Source organism: Cornus florida, unplaced genomic scaffold (genome assembly GCF_030987335.1).
Source record: "Cornus florida cultivar Cherokee Brave unplaced genomic scaffold, ASM3098733v1 CherokeeBrave_3.0.0_Hap2_Chr10, whole genome shotgun sequence".
Classification (NCBI taxonomy): Eukaryota; Viridiplantae; Streptophyta; class Magnoliopsida; order Cornales; family Cornaceae; genus Cornus; species Cornus florida.
The window spans coordinates 52,799,773-52,811,521 of record NW_026775580.1 but is presented as its reverse complement, the minus strand read 5'-3'; the positions used below and the strand labels follow the sequence as shown (position 1 = coordinate 52,811,521).

Below are 11,749 nucleotides of genomic sequence, written 5' to 3'. Positions count from 1 at the left end.
AATATGACAACATTTCCCATTCATTTCTACATGATTACATGGTTCCAATTATACAACAAGTGTATTTATGAGTTTATAGTTACATTACAAAACAATTACACTCCTAGATTACAGCTTTACAAAAGAATGGGCTACGATACAAAAGGTAGCAAAAATATGGAAACTCTATCCTTCTTCAAGCTTGTGGAGGATTATCATCCGCCACCTCCTTGCAGAGACCTGAAAAAATGATAATAATAAAGGGGTGAGCACAATGGCGCAGTAAGAGGTGCTTAAGATACACCTCTTGTGACCCCGTGAACCCAAACAATGAATAGAGATAAGGGATGGGGATCATGCTACACCGGGGTAAAAATAGCAACAATATCAACAGTCCAAGTCATGGATAATTTATGCAGTGAAATGGGATGCAATGTCGTGCAATGTTGCTCCCCATTTTCAAAAACTTCTTTCATCATCATCATTTCCAAACCGTTAGTGCAACCCGTCCCCTGGCAACTCTATAGCGGCACGAGAGGAGGATTGGCTAACTGTCCATAACCCATGGCAACTCTATGGCGTCATTTGGGGCCAGGTAACTTAACCACGCTAAGGCAATCTCCCTAATCCCCTCTAGGCCACACTAACGCCACGGTCCCTAGACAACTCCTATGCGACCGGGTTTTCGTAAACCCTTTCAAAACGTTTTCTCAAAACCCCTTTTTATTTCTTTCAAAAGCCATATTCCCATTTCTTTCCCAATGGATGCATGAATGCATCATGTCTTTCCATGCCACACCAATAAATAATTTCATGCTCCACAAACCAAAAATTAGCAATTAATCATGCATTGTGATAAATTTCTAAAAAAATTTCATCATGCTTCCATATCACATAAATATAGAAATTTAAGCACCATAGACATGATTTATCAACACTTTAGCATGGTTATTCATAATACCTCAACCAACAAGTAGCCATACACCACATATACAACACATAGCAAGGTTTGCATGTAATATACACAAATTAATCAAGTAATAATACAATTTAATAATAAATCGACTCACAAAAATCGAAGAGGTTGTGGATTAGAAATCCCTACCTCTAGATTGATGAAAAGCCCCATTTTTTCCCAAATCCAAACCCTAGAATTCGGAATCCCAAGGTGCACCAAACGGGGCCTGGCTCTGATCATATCGTAGATCTCAATGAGCTCTTCGATTTGTCGCAAATGGTACCAAAAAATCTCTCAACGATTTGAGAGAAATCGAGATTTGAAGCTTTAAGGAAAAAGAAAAAGAGAATAGAGGGAGAGAGAGAACTGTAGAGAGAATATGAAGAAATGAGGTCAAAAATTGACCTCTGGGCCCTTTTTCTTAAACAAAATGGTGGGTCCCACTTTTTTATAATAAAAATTTTCTTTTTCCTTTTATTCATACCACAAAATATATATATAGTCACATATTAAATCACAACCACGTAACACATTAAATAAAAATGAATATGATGCAATTGGACCCAACCATAGTCCATGTACACGACAATTCCGGTAGCGAGTCCCGCCAGGGACTTTCCGATCCGGAAAACGAAAAAATGACGAAACAGCAACCCTGGCATTTCTAAGAGTCCTGAACTCAATGGAGTGCCCCAACCTACTCTCTGACACACCCGACACACCCCACAGTATCCAACACGCAAAATGAGAAAAGACCAAAATACCCTCGAAAAATCAAAAAATTCCAAAAAATGAAAAATGGTAAAAATTGGAAACATCACATGGGACTTGATACCGATGTCGAGCTTGGTGAACCAATGGGGTATATTACTAGTGTTGGAAGGCACTACTCTCCAATTTTTGGGACCGTCAATTGCACTAACCCACAAAAAATTAATTCAAACCCAGAAAACTATATGTATATATATTATATGTGTGTGTGTGTGTGTGCGTGTGCGCAGAGGGAGGAGGAAATTCTAGAGAGAGAAAGAGTTTGGTCGTTCTAGCAATATGTTAGAGAGAGACCGAGGAGAGAGGAGAGAGAAAAAAAAAAAAAAAAAGTCAACAGCTAATTAATATGTATTTATAGAAGGGTAATATGGGAATTTTATTTTATTCCATACATATCATCAGCAAAATTCATCATTGACTTGCATTAACTATTATGGAGGTCCGAGTAATTTTCTAAACCTTAAGAAAGGTCCCTGTAATTATGAAAAATCATAGAAGAGGTCCTTATAATCAACCCATATATTTTTTAATTGTGTTATATGTCACACAAGCTAATGTTCGCCTGATTATATTTACCATTACTCGCCCCGATGATATTTACCCTTGATTCATACCCAACAAGTCATGGGCCCAATACCTATTGATGCACTTACTATTTTCATATCATTACGTTGCCAAAAAAACATTTGGACACATGGATTGAAGCCTTGCGCGTATTGATATGGATTCAAGAACTGAATACACGAACTCAATAAATTGAGTTTGCGGAGTGGGGGCGAATCCACTCCTAAGTCACCTATTCGCGCGCAAAACTTGGGAGCACAGACCCCAAACATGAATTATGTGACTTAAATTGAAACTAAACTAAGGCATGTGGAATAGTGAGGGTTCAAGCCTCTTATAGAACATAACATTGTAGGAGTTATTTGCCGGGTGTTCGATTATGGGTCGGGTTTGTTCCAGACCCACAACCCATAGAGCATCTACGTAATTAGAATTCAAATTCAAAATTAAAAATAAAACAATGTGATAAGATAATGGGATCTTATTATATCCCTGGGTGGTTAAGATTTAATTTGTAAAATGATTATTTAATTTTGGTGTACGATAAGAAGTAGGTCTTCTTTTCGATCTAGTTTTTCTTTTCATCTTTTCTCTCTTGTTATATCTCTATATCTGGTAGCCATCAACCATATGTTTTGGATTATGAAAAATATACAAAAGACTCTGGTAGCTGCTCTATCGATGAGGAAGACCATCGATGGCTTCCTTCGTCTCTAGAAGGATTTCACTCAATTGGTGGTTTGGGGGACAACTTCCAAATCCCGCACTTCCGGCATTTGGACAATTGAAATAACCGAATCCTTATAGATATATATATATATATATATTTTTTCCGTGACTGAAAATAAAAAAAATTAAAAATTAAAAAAAAAAAAAATTGTATATATGTGTATGAAACTAAAGTCTTTCTCCATAGGGTGTGAAAAAAAATCAATCGACATTTCACTTGTATAAGAGCCTCACTTAGTTATATACAGCCGCCATGCCTTGAGATTCATTGGCCGAAATAAACATAGTGGTGGTGGTTGTTGGGGTCAGGATGGTGGTGGTTATAAGGATGATGGTGATGGTTATGGGGTGGGATGTTGGTGGTGGCAACACTGCCTATGGTGGTTGTGGATTGGGAATGGTGGTGGTGATTACAGGGATGGGGATGGTGGTGTTGCGGTCGTGGCGGTGGTGGTGGTACTTCAATCCCCGAAATTCATTATTGTCCGGTGACGGCTTTATTACGGATGTCGAAGGAAAGATGAACAATGAAAAACAAAAGAAATTAAATATAAAATAACAAAAGTAACCATCACTTCAAAGGTTAAACAACCAAAGTGGAGGACTTTTTTGTCCAGGGGGAAGGGGGCACAATTTTAAACAATTCCCAAATTTTTATGTGTGTGAATTTGAAAATTGCTTAAAATTGTAATTTTATGTTGCTCTATTTTTTTAATATTATTTCATTTTACTCACAAAATTTTTATGCAAACATAAAGGTATTTGCACTAAATTAAAAGTTAAGGAGTGTTTTATATCGCCTCTTTTGGAATTTTTTGTATTTGACCCTAAAATTTATCTCGTCTAACTAATGATATTAGAATGGGGTGAGATTCTAAGCAATTAAAAAGGTCAGGTGTTCCATGCTCAAGGTATTGAGTCTATTGGCCTCACAACTCACAATAGGCATGCCCCATAGGCGAGTGTGAATTTCTTATCAAGGTAAAAAGGAAAAAAAAAAAATTGTAGCATGTTCAGGCAAGGAGCTCGATATTGTCAGGCCTTCAATTAACAGGCATCATAAGCCCGCCTAGTGGCATACACTCATTCCTTGGGGGCTCCTCTAATGCAAAAATACCAATTAAGAAGCAATATTCCAGATCAAAAATTGACTCCCTTTTATGGCTTGAGGGTGCTGAAAATGAGCTCTAATCGCATCAAAGTTGCAATACCACTAAAACTTAACTGTGTCCTTAGAAACTTAATCGGATAATGGGAAATGAATTCACTGGGCAAAATCAGTTCCCAGAAGGGAATTCTTCATCTGTTATAAACATTTCCTCTCTAATCACACTTACTTTAGTTACTGAGAAAGTTTACAGTCATTGTTTCTGAGCTGAGCCAAACAACAAGACTCGGAATGGTTTGCTTTGTTCAACAATCCTATCATTTTCCGTCTAGAAAGGTTTTAACTGCTAAATATCCCGTGACTTTACAATCATTTGAAGAAGTTTATAGTCGTGCACAATTAGACACCCTCCACTTGTAAATGTTCATTCTCAGGGGTCCCAATAAGTTGAATCATCAACGCTACGTCTATACTTTCAACCAAATTGCCATATGTTTGGGCCACATGGTCATTGAATTTCCATCATCACCTCAACTACTCATTCATGTGCTCAAGAAGGCATTTCGCACGTCATGTTGTGTACGTCAGCAAGCGAAGATGAGTATATGCCAATAGGTGGGTGTCCTAAGTCAGACGAATCTTCTCAACGATTCTTTTCAATGAGTGCCATTGTTATTCTCCGAACGCATTTTCACTTTCACTCTCTGAACGCGTTTTCACTATCGCGTTCCACTCGCACTTTCGCTCCTATTCGCATTCCGTGTGACTTAAATTTTGCTAATTTTACACTCCCGCTCTATATGACTTAGCTCAGGCCTACTCCGAGATAGAACTTGTGTTTAGGACTGCAGTGCAAGAGGTCAATGGTGACAATTGAACGTCAAGAAAAATCATTTTTGAGTAGCAATTCATATGCATTGCGTGCAACAGCAAGTGAACGGTGATGTGTTTTATATAATACCCATCTACACATCCAGTCTTTGATACAAAAATTAAGAACCCAAAATAGACATGGATTTCCCTCACCTACTGATGGTTCAGCTTGCCCATTTATCTATTCTCATAATCTCATTTCAAAGCATATTTTTAGCTACAGAGTCATCCACTCTAAAGCATTGTCACAGACAATGAGGCCTTGGTTTCATTCAAATCTCTTATCATAAGCACAGAACCACCCAACCCACTATCCAATTGGGACCAAAACTCATCCCCCTGCAACTGGACTAGTGTTCTCTGTAACAAATTCAATCAGAGAGTGGTGGGGCTTCATCTATCTGGCCTTGGGCTCAAAGGTTCCTTGAGCCCTCACTTGAGCAATCTCTCCTTCCTAAGATCACTTCAACTCCAGGAGAACCAGTTTCACTGGAACATTACCCGATCAACTTGGCAATCTTTTTCGCCTGAGGGTCCTAAACATGAGTTCCAACACGGTAGAAGGTACAATTCCTTCAAACATAAGCCGGTGCACAAAGCTGAGGATCATTGACTTTATGCAAAATGAGTTTTCAGGAAGAATTCCTGAAGGGCTCAACCACCTCCAAGAGCTCCAAGTTTTAAACTTGGCGAAAAACCATTTATCAGGTCTGATTCCACCATCCATAGCCAACCTTTCATCACTCCAAGTTTTAAATTTAGGCACCTATACTCTAGGTGGCATGGTACCTAGTGACTTGGCTCGCCTTCGAAATCTGAAGGAACTTGATCTCAACATCAACAATCTCACTGGTACACTTCCTCCCTCCATATACAACATGTCTTCACTAGTTTATTTGGCCTTAGCTTCTAACTATTTGTCGGGTAAACTTCCCACTGATATTGGAGTCACACTCCCAAATCTATTATCCTTCATTTTTTGCATCAATAAGCTCACTGGTACCATTCCAGGATCACTACACAACGTCACCAAGATTCGAGTCATTCGTAAGGCAGACAACCTTTGTCATGGAACAGTACCACCAGGACTGGGAAATCTTCCAGACCTGGAAGCGTATAACATTGCTTACAATAATATTGTTAGCTCAGGAAATGATGGTATCAATTTTCTTACTTCTTTGACAAACAGTACCCGTCTCAACTTGCTCGCCTTTGATGGCAATTTTCTAGAGGGTATAATTCCAGAGTCCATAGGAAATCTTTCCAAGGTTCTATCAAAATTATATATGGGAGCAAATCTTATTCACGGTAGCATACCAGCCTCAATTGGTCATTTGAGTGGCTTAGCTTTGCTAAATATGAGCTACAACAAGATTTCTGGTGAAATTCCTTCAGAAATAGGTCAGTTGAAGGAACTGCAGGTGTTGACTTTTGCTGAAAATCATATTTCAGGCAAAATCCCAAATTCTCTAGGAAATCTTGGAAAATTGACTCACATTTATTTATCAGGAAATAACTTAGTGGGAAGCATACCAATTGGAGTAGAGATCTTTCAGGATTTGCTTTCATTTGACTTATCCAATAATAAGCTCAATGGCAGTATACCCAAACAAATTTTCAATCTTCCAATGTTAAGCACCAATTTGAATCTCTCCAAAAACTTTTTGAATGGATCTTTGCCTGAAGAAGTTGGGAACCTGAAATGTGTTGCCACAGTCGACTTGTCACACAACCGTTTATCAGGCAACGTCCCCAACTCAATTGGAAACTGTAAGAGCTTGGAGAAATTGTTCATGGCAAATAATATGTTCTCGGGTCGTATTCCAAGTACTTTAGGAGAAATGAGAGGTTTGGAAACTCTTGACCTCTCTTCAAATGAACTCTCTGGCTCAATTCCTGTTGAGCTACAAAAGTTAGGAGGCATACAGCTATTGAACCTCTCTTTCAATAACCTAGAAGGAAAAGTTCCTAGTGGTGGAGTTTTCACAAATCTCTCCACGTGGAGGGTAACCCAAAGCTCTGCTTGCATTTGGCATGTCAGAATGGTGGTGGTCGTACAAGAAGATGGATCTTGGTTCTCATCATCGCAACAGTCACTGCAACATTAGTGATCTGTTTTGCAGTTGGTTTTCTGTTCTACATCAAAAAACGAAAAGCCAACGTCATTGAGACATCAGAGTCCTTCAAAGGACAGCAGCAAATGGTGTCTTACAATGAACTTCGGGTTGCAACTGAGAATTTCAATCAAGAAAATATGGTTGGACAAGGTAGTTTCGGATCAGTTTATAAAGGGTACCTTAGAGAAGGCATTGCCATTACGGTTAAGGTCCTTGACACAGAGAGGAATGGAACTTGGAAGAGCTTTTTTTGCAGAGTGCGTGGCTTTGAGGAATGTGAGACACAGGAATCTTGTTAAACTTATCACATCTTGCTCAAGCATGGACTTCAGGAACGTAGAATTTCTGGCTCTCGTTTACAAGTTCATGGGCAATGGAAGCTTGGAGGAATGGATTGCAGGAAAGAGAAAGCATGAAAATGGAGAGGGGTTGAGTGTAGTGGATAGACTGAATGTGGCCATTGATGTTGCTTGTGCAATGAACTATTTGCACCATGAGTGTGAAACCCCAGTTGTGCATTGTGATCTGAAGCCTGGCAATGTTCTTCTAGATGAAGACATGACTGCCAAAGTGGGAGATTTTGGATTGGCCAGGTTGTTGATCGAGAGAACTGTCGATCAATCTTCCATCAGCTCTACACATGCCCTCAGAGGTTCCATAGGCTACATACCTCCAGGTTAGTAGTTCTCTTCCTCATGTTCTAATATCAATCAAAGCTAGGCCAATAATTTATTAATTTACATGCTTCTGTATTGAACTATAAAAGAATTGTGATGCAGAGTATGGCCTTGGAGAGAAACCATCCACTGCAAGAGATGTGTATAGCTACGGAATTATGCTTCTAGAGCTTTTTACCGAGAGGCCAACCCATGACACTTTTGTGGGAGGGTTAAGCCTAAGGAAATGCGTGCAAATGGCTTTTCCAACCAATGTGGAGCAAGTAGTAGACCCTGAGCTACTTCTAAATCAGGGCAAGCTTTGCCAGGATGGTGACTCGGTAAGTCCAGAATCAAAACGTGATTGTTTGGTCACAACCATTGGGGTTGGACTATCTTGCACTGCTTATGTTCTTTGCAAAATGAGAATCACTAGAGACGCCCTTCTCAAACGCAATCTTACTAAGGAAATTACGTATTGTTTTTTTTTTTTCTTTAAATAACACAGCATGGTTTCTGTTTCAATCAAGCAACGTGTCTTTATGTGTATATATGTAGAGGTAAAGTTATGTGCGGACTGTTATGTTTTTGCATGATTACTTAATGTAAAATCACATATCCTGTTGTTGTTAGTTTTGATTATTGTTTGAATTTTTTCGGGAGTGTTGACACAGGTTTTAATGGAGTTGAGTAAGAAAATTGTGCATTCACTCTTCAGCAATATAGGAGTAATGTTACTTACCAAAACAATGTAGTACTAATGTTTTTGTATTGGACTGATTGGATCGGTTCCAAATCTGTACCAGCCCACTTCAGGTTCTTACTTTTTTCTTCTACCCTTCTTAACCAACTTTTATTTGGACTCAAATTGACATCTGTAGAGAAAATGGATTAAAAATGTGGTTTTCATATGTACAAGTGATTACTGAAGTTAACCTTAATCACTTGTTAGTTCTAGTCTTCTAGAAGACTAAAATGAACTCTTTTACAGTAAAATAAATAATAAAAATAAAAATAAAAAAATCCCTACCACATTCTGGATCACAGTGGATACAATCTAAGCAAAACATGAATAAAAAAGTAAGAGAAGTTCTACCCAAATCAAACTGGATCTTCAAATTCTCCACAACCATCTTGAATTCTAAACCAATCAACAAGAATCTTAATCTCCATAAAATGTAAACAACAGAATTACCATATTCATGTATCCACATACACACATATATAATAATCATGGATTCGAACAGGAGATCGAAAGTTCTTACCACACCATGCCCTAATCGCCACGACCAACAGGGCCAATGGGTTGTCAAAGGTGAGTCTCAAAGGCGACTGTCAGCCTCTTCTTCGTTTGCTAGTTGAAGTGGAAATGATGGATCAGATTTGAATTGGGTTGGGTCCCTAGATGCTAGGGCCGGAGCTAGAAAAAGTTGAAAAACTAGACCTATGTGATTAAATTTGAAAAATGTATAAATTAATTGTAATATAATTTTCATAATATTGATCCTGGTATATTTATTGAAGAAATATAATTCAAAAAAAAAAAAAATACAACTGAAATAAATAGATATGGAAAATTGATACCAGAAAGAAAATACATAGAGAAGGGGGAAATAATAAGATTAGTTATATATAAAAAATGAAGTGGTAAAGATAAAAATATTGTTAAAAATTTAAATTTACGTTTGCAATTGTTTTTATTTTGTAGAAATTCATTTTTTGAATTTTTTAGTACTCTGATTTAACTTTGAAAAAGTTATGTAATTATTAGCTTGATGAATGATTGAAAACTTACAAGCTGTAATAAAACACCATTATTATAAACAAAGTACAGAAGTAGTTTAATAATTTATATATTGAGTAGTTATAAAATTTGTTATTTTATAAGTGACAATTAAAAAACTAAGTGAATATTTTATCAAAGTTGTTATTGATATTTTTGCCATCTTGGTTTTATAAGATTTTAGTTTTTCTGTCTTCTCAATGCTCCAAAGACTTGCATATGAAGATCAACATATAATTAAGATTTTTATTTATTATTATTATTTTATTTTTATCCATAAAGATCATCTAACAAAAATGTCTAGCAAGGAAAATGCATGTATGTTGTTTATTAAACATATGAGGTGCTTTTATATATTTCTCTCTTCAATTCATATAATCCATATGCTACATGTGTGCATATCTATATCTATCTATATCTATAATATTATTAAAAATACAAAGAGTTTTAGTGTAATATTTTTAATTTTTATCATTTTTCATTTTTTGGAATTTTTTGGTTTTGTAAGGGTATTTTCGTCTTTTTCGTTTTGCATGCCGGACACAGTGGGGTGTGCCGAGTGTGTCCGAGAGTTGGTTGGGACATTTCCTTGGGTTCAGGGTTAGTGGAAATGCAATGGTCGCCATTTCGACATTTGCCCTTTTTCGGGTCGGGAAGTTCCAAGTGGGACCCATTACCGGGATTCCTGTGTACGGGGATTGTGTCACGGGTCCATTGCATTTCTTACATTGTTATTTTGTACATTAATTATTTCTTTTTATGTTAATTGGTGTGTTGGTGAATTAATTATTTTATATATAAAAATTTATGTTATTAAAGATTATTATAAAAGAAAAAAAAAAAAAATGGTGGAACCTACATGATGTTATAACAATTATAGTGGCTTTATAGCCAATATCTTCAACAGAATCTCACGATCTCTCTCGGTTAGTTTTCTCTCTCTCGCTGACTTGTGTTTTTTCTTCTTTTACAACTTCTATCTTTAATTACACTTCAACCACTTGAAATTTTTGGGTACCGTTTGAGACAAATCGAAGAGCTCAGCGAGATCTACATGTGAGTATAAACAATTTTAACTTTTGGCCACTCTAAGAATTCCAAAAATTTGGACCCATTCGGGGGTTTTTCTACAAAATTGAGGTAGGGGTTCCTAATCCACAAAATTTTTTGTTCCTTTGTGAATTTCCTTTGTTAATTGTTGCCTAGTATGCTTAAATTGTATCTATTACCTCTAAAATGATTTATTTGTTGTGTATGAAGTTCATGAAAATGTATATTAGTTGATTTATATAAAAAGCATGCCTAAATGTTAATTTTCTATACATATTGTGTTGTTGACTTGTTATAATTGCTATATGAAAACATGTTATAATTTCCTTGGAATTTCTTGTAAAGTATGTTATGTACTTTAAGTTGAATTAGTTGTAGAATGATGATTATTGACATAGCATAATGCATTTTTTTTGTATAAACATTGGAAAGAAAAGGGGAAAATTGTTTTGAAAAAAAAAATAAAAAAAGAGGAATTTTTGGGACATAAGTTTGATAAAAGAGTTTTGAGAAAACCCAGACACCAAGGAGGTACCGAAGGTCCGTGGAATTGATATGACCTAGAGGGAACTGGGGAAATTACCCTAGCGTGGTTGAGCTATCTGGGCCCAAATGACGCCGCGGAGATACTAAGGGTCAGGAACAGTAGCCAATCCTTCTCTCGTGTAGCTGCAGAGTCACCAAAGGACATGTTATATTAACGGTTTGGAAATGATGACGAAAAAAGTATTGGAAATGGGGAGCAACATGGCATAACATTGCATTCCATAGCGTGGTATGGTTCGTTTATGACTTGGATTATTGTTATTGATGTTGGGGTTACATTGTTTTTCTGGAAATGGCATGATCCCGGTTCTTTTTCCTATTTCTTGTTTAGATTCACGGGGTCACAAGAGGTGTGTCTCAGGCACCTCCTACTGAACCATTGGGCTCACCCCTTTATTATTAATATTTTTCAGAACGCGAAAAGGAGGTGGCGTACAACCATTCACCACAAGATTAGACGGGATTGGAAATTTATATTTTGTTATTTTTGTTTTAGAACTTTAATATTTTATAAATGAAAATCTTGACAATTCTGTAAAACTTTAGTATAATTTGTATAATGTTGTAAATTATGGACTTTTGATTTCAGTGGTATTTCATGGACTGTAAATTGAT

At 36.8% G+C, this 11,749-nt stretch overlaps 1 pseudogene; it reads left to right on the top strand.

Moving 5' to 3' along the window:
* Window positions 1–3,311: 3,311 nt before the first annotated feature.
* On the top strand, window positions 3,312–8,510 carry LOC132280020 (putative receptor-like protein kinase At3g47110; annotated as a pseudogene).
* The last annotated feature ends 3,239 nt before the right edge of the window (window positions 8,511–11,749 follow it).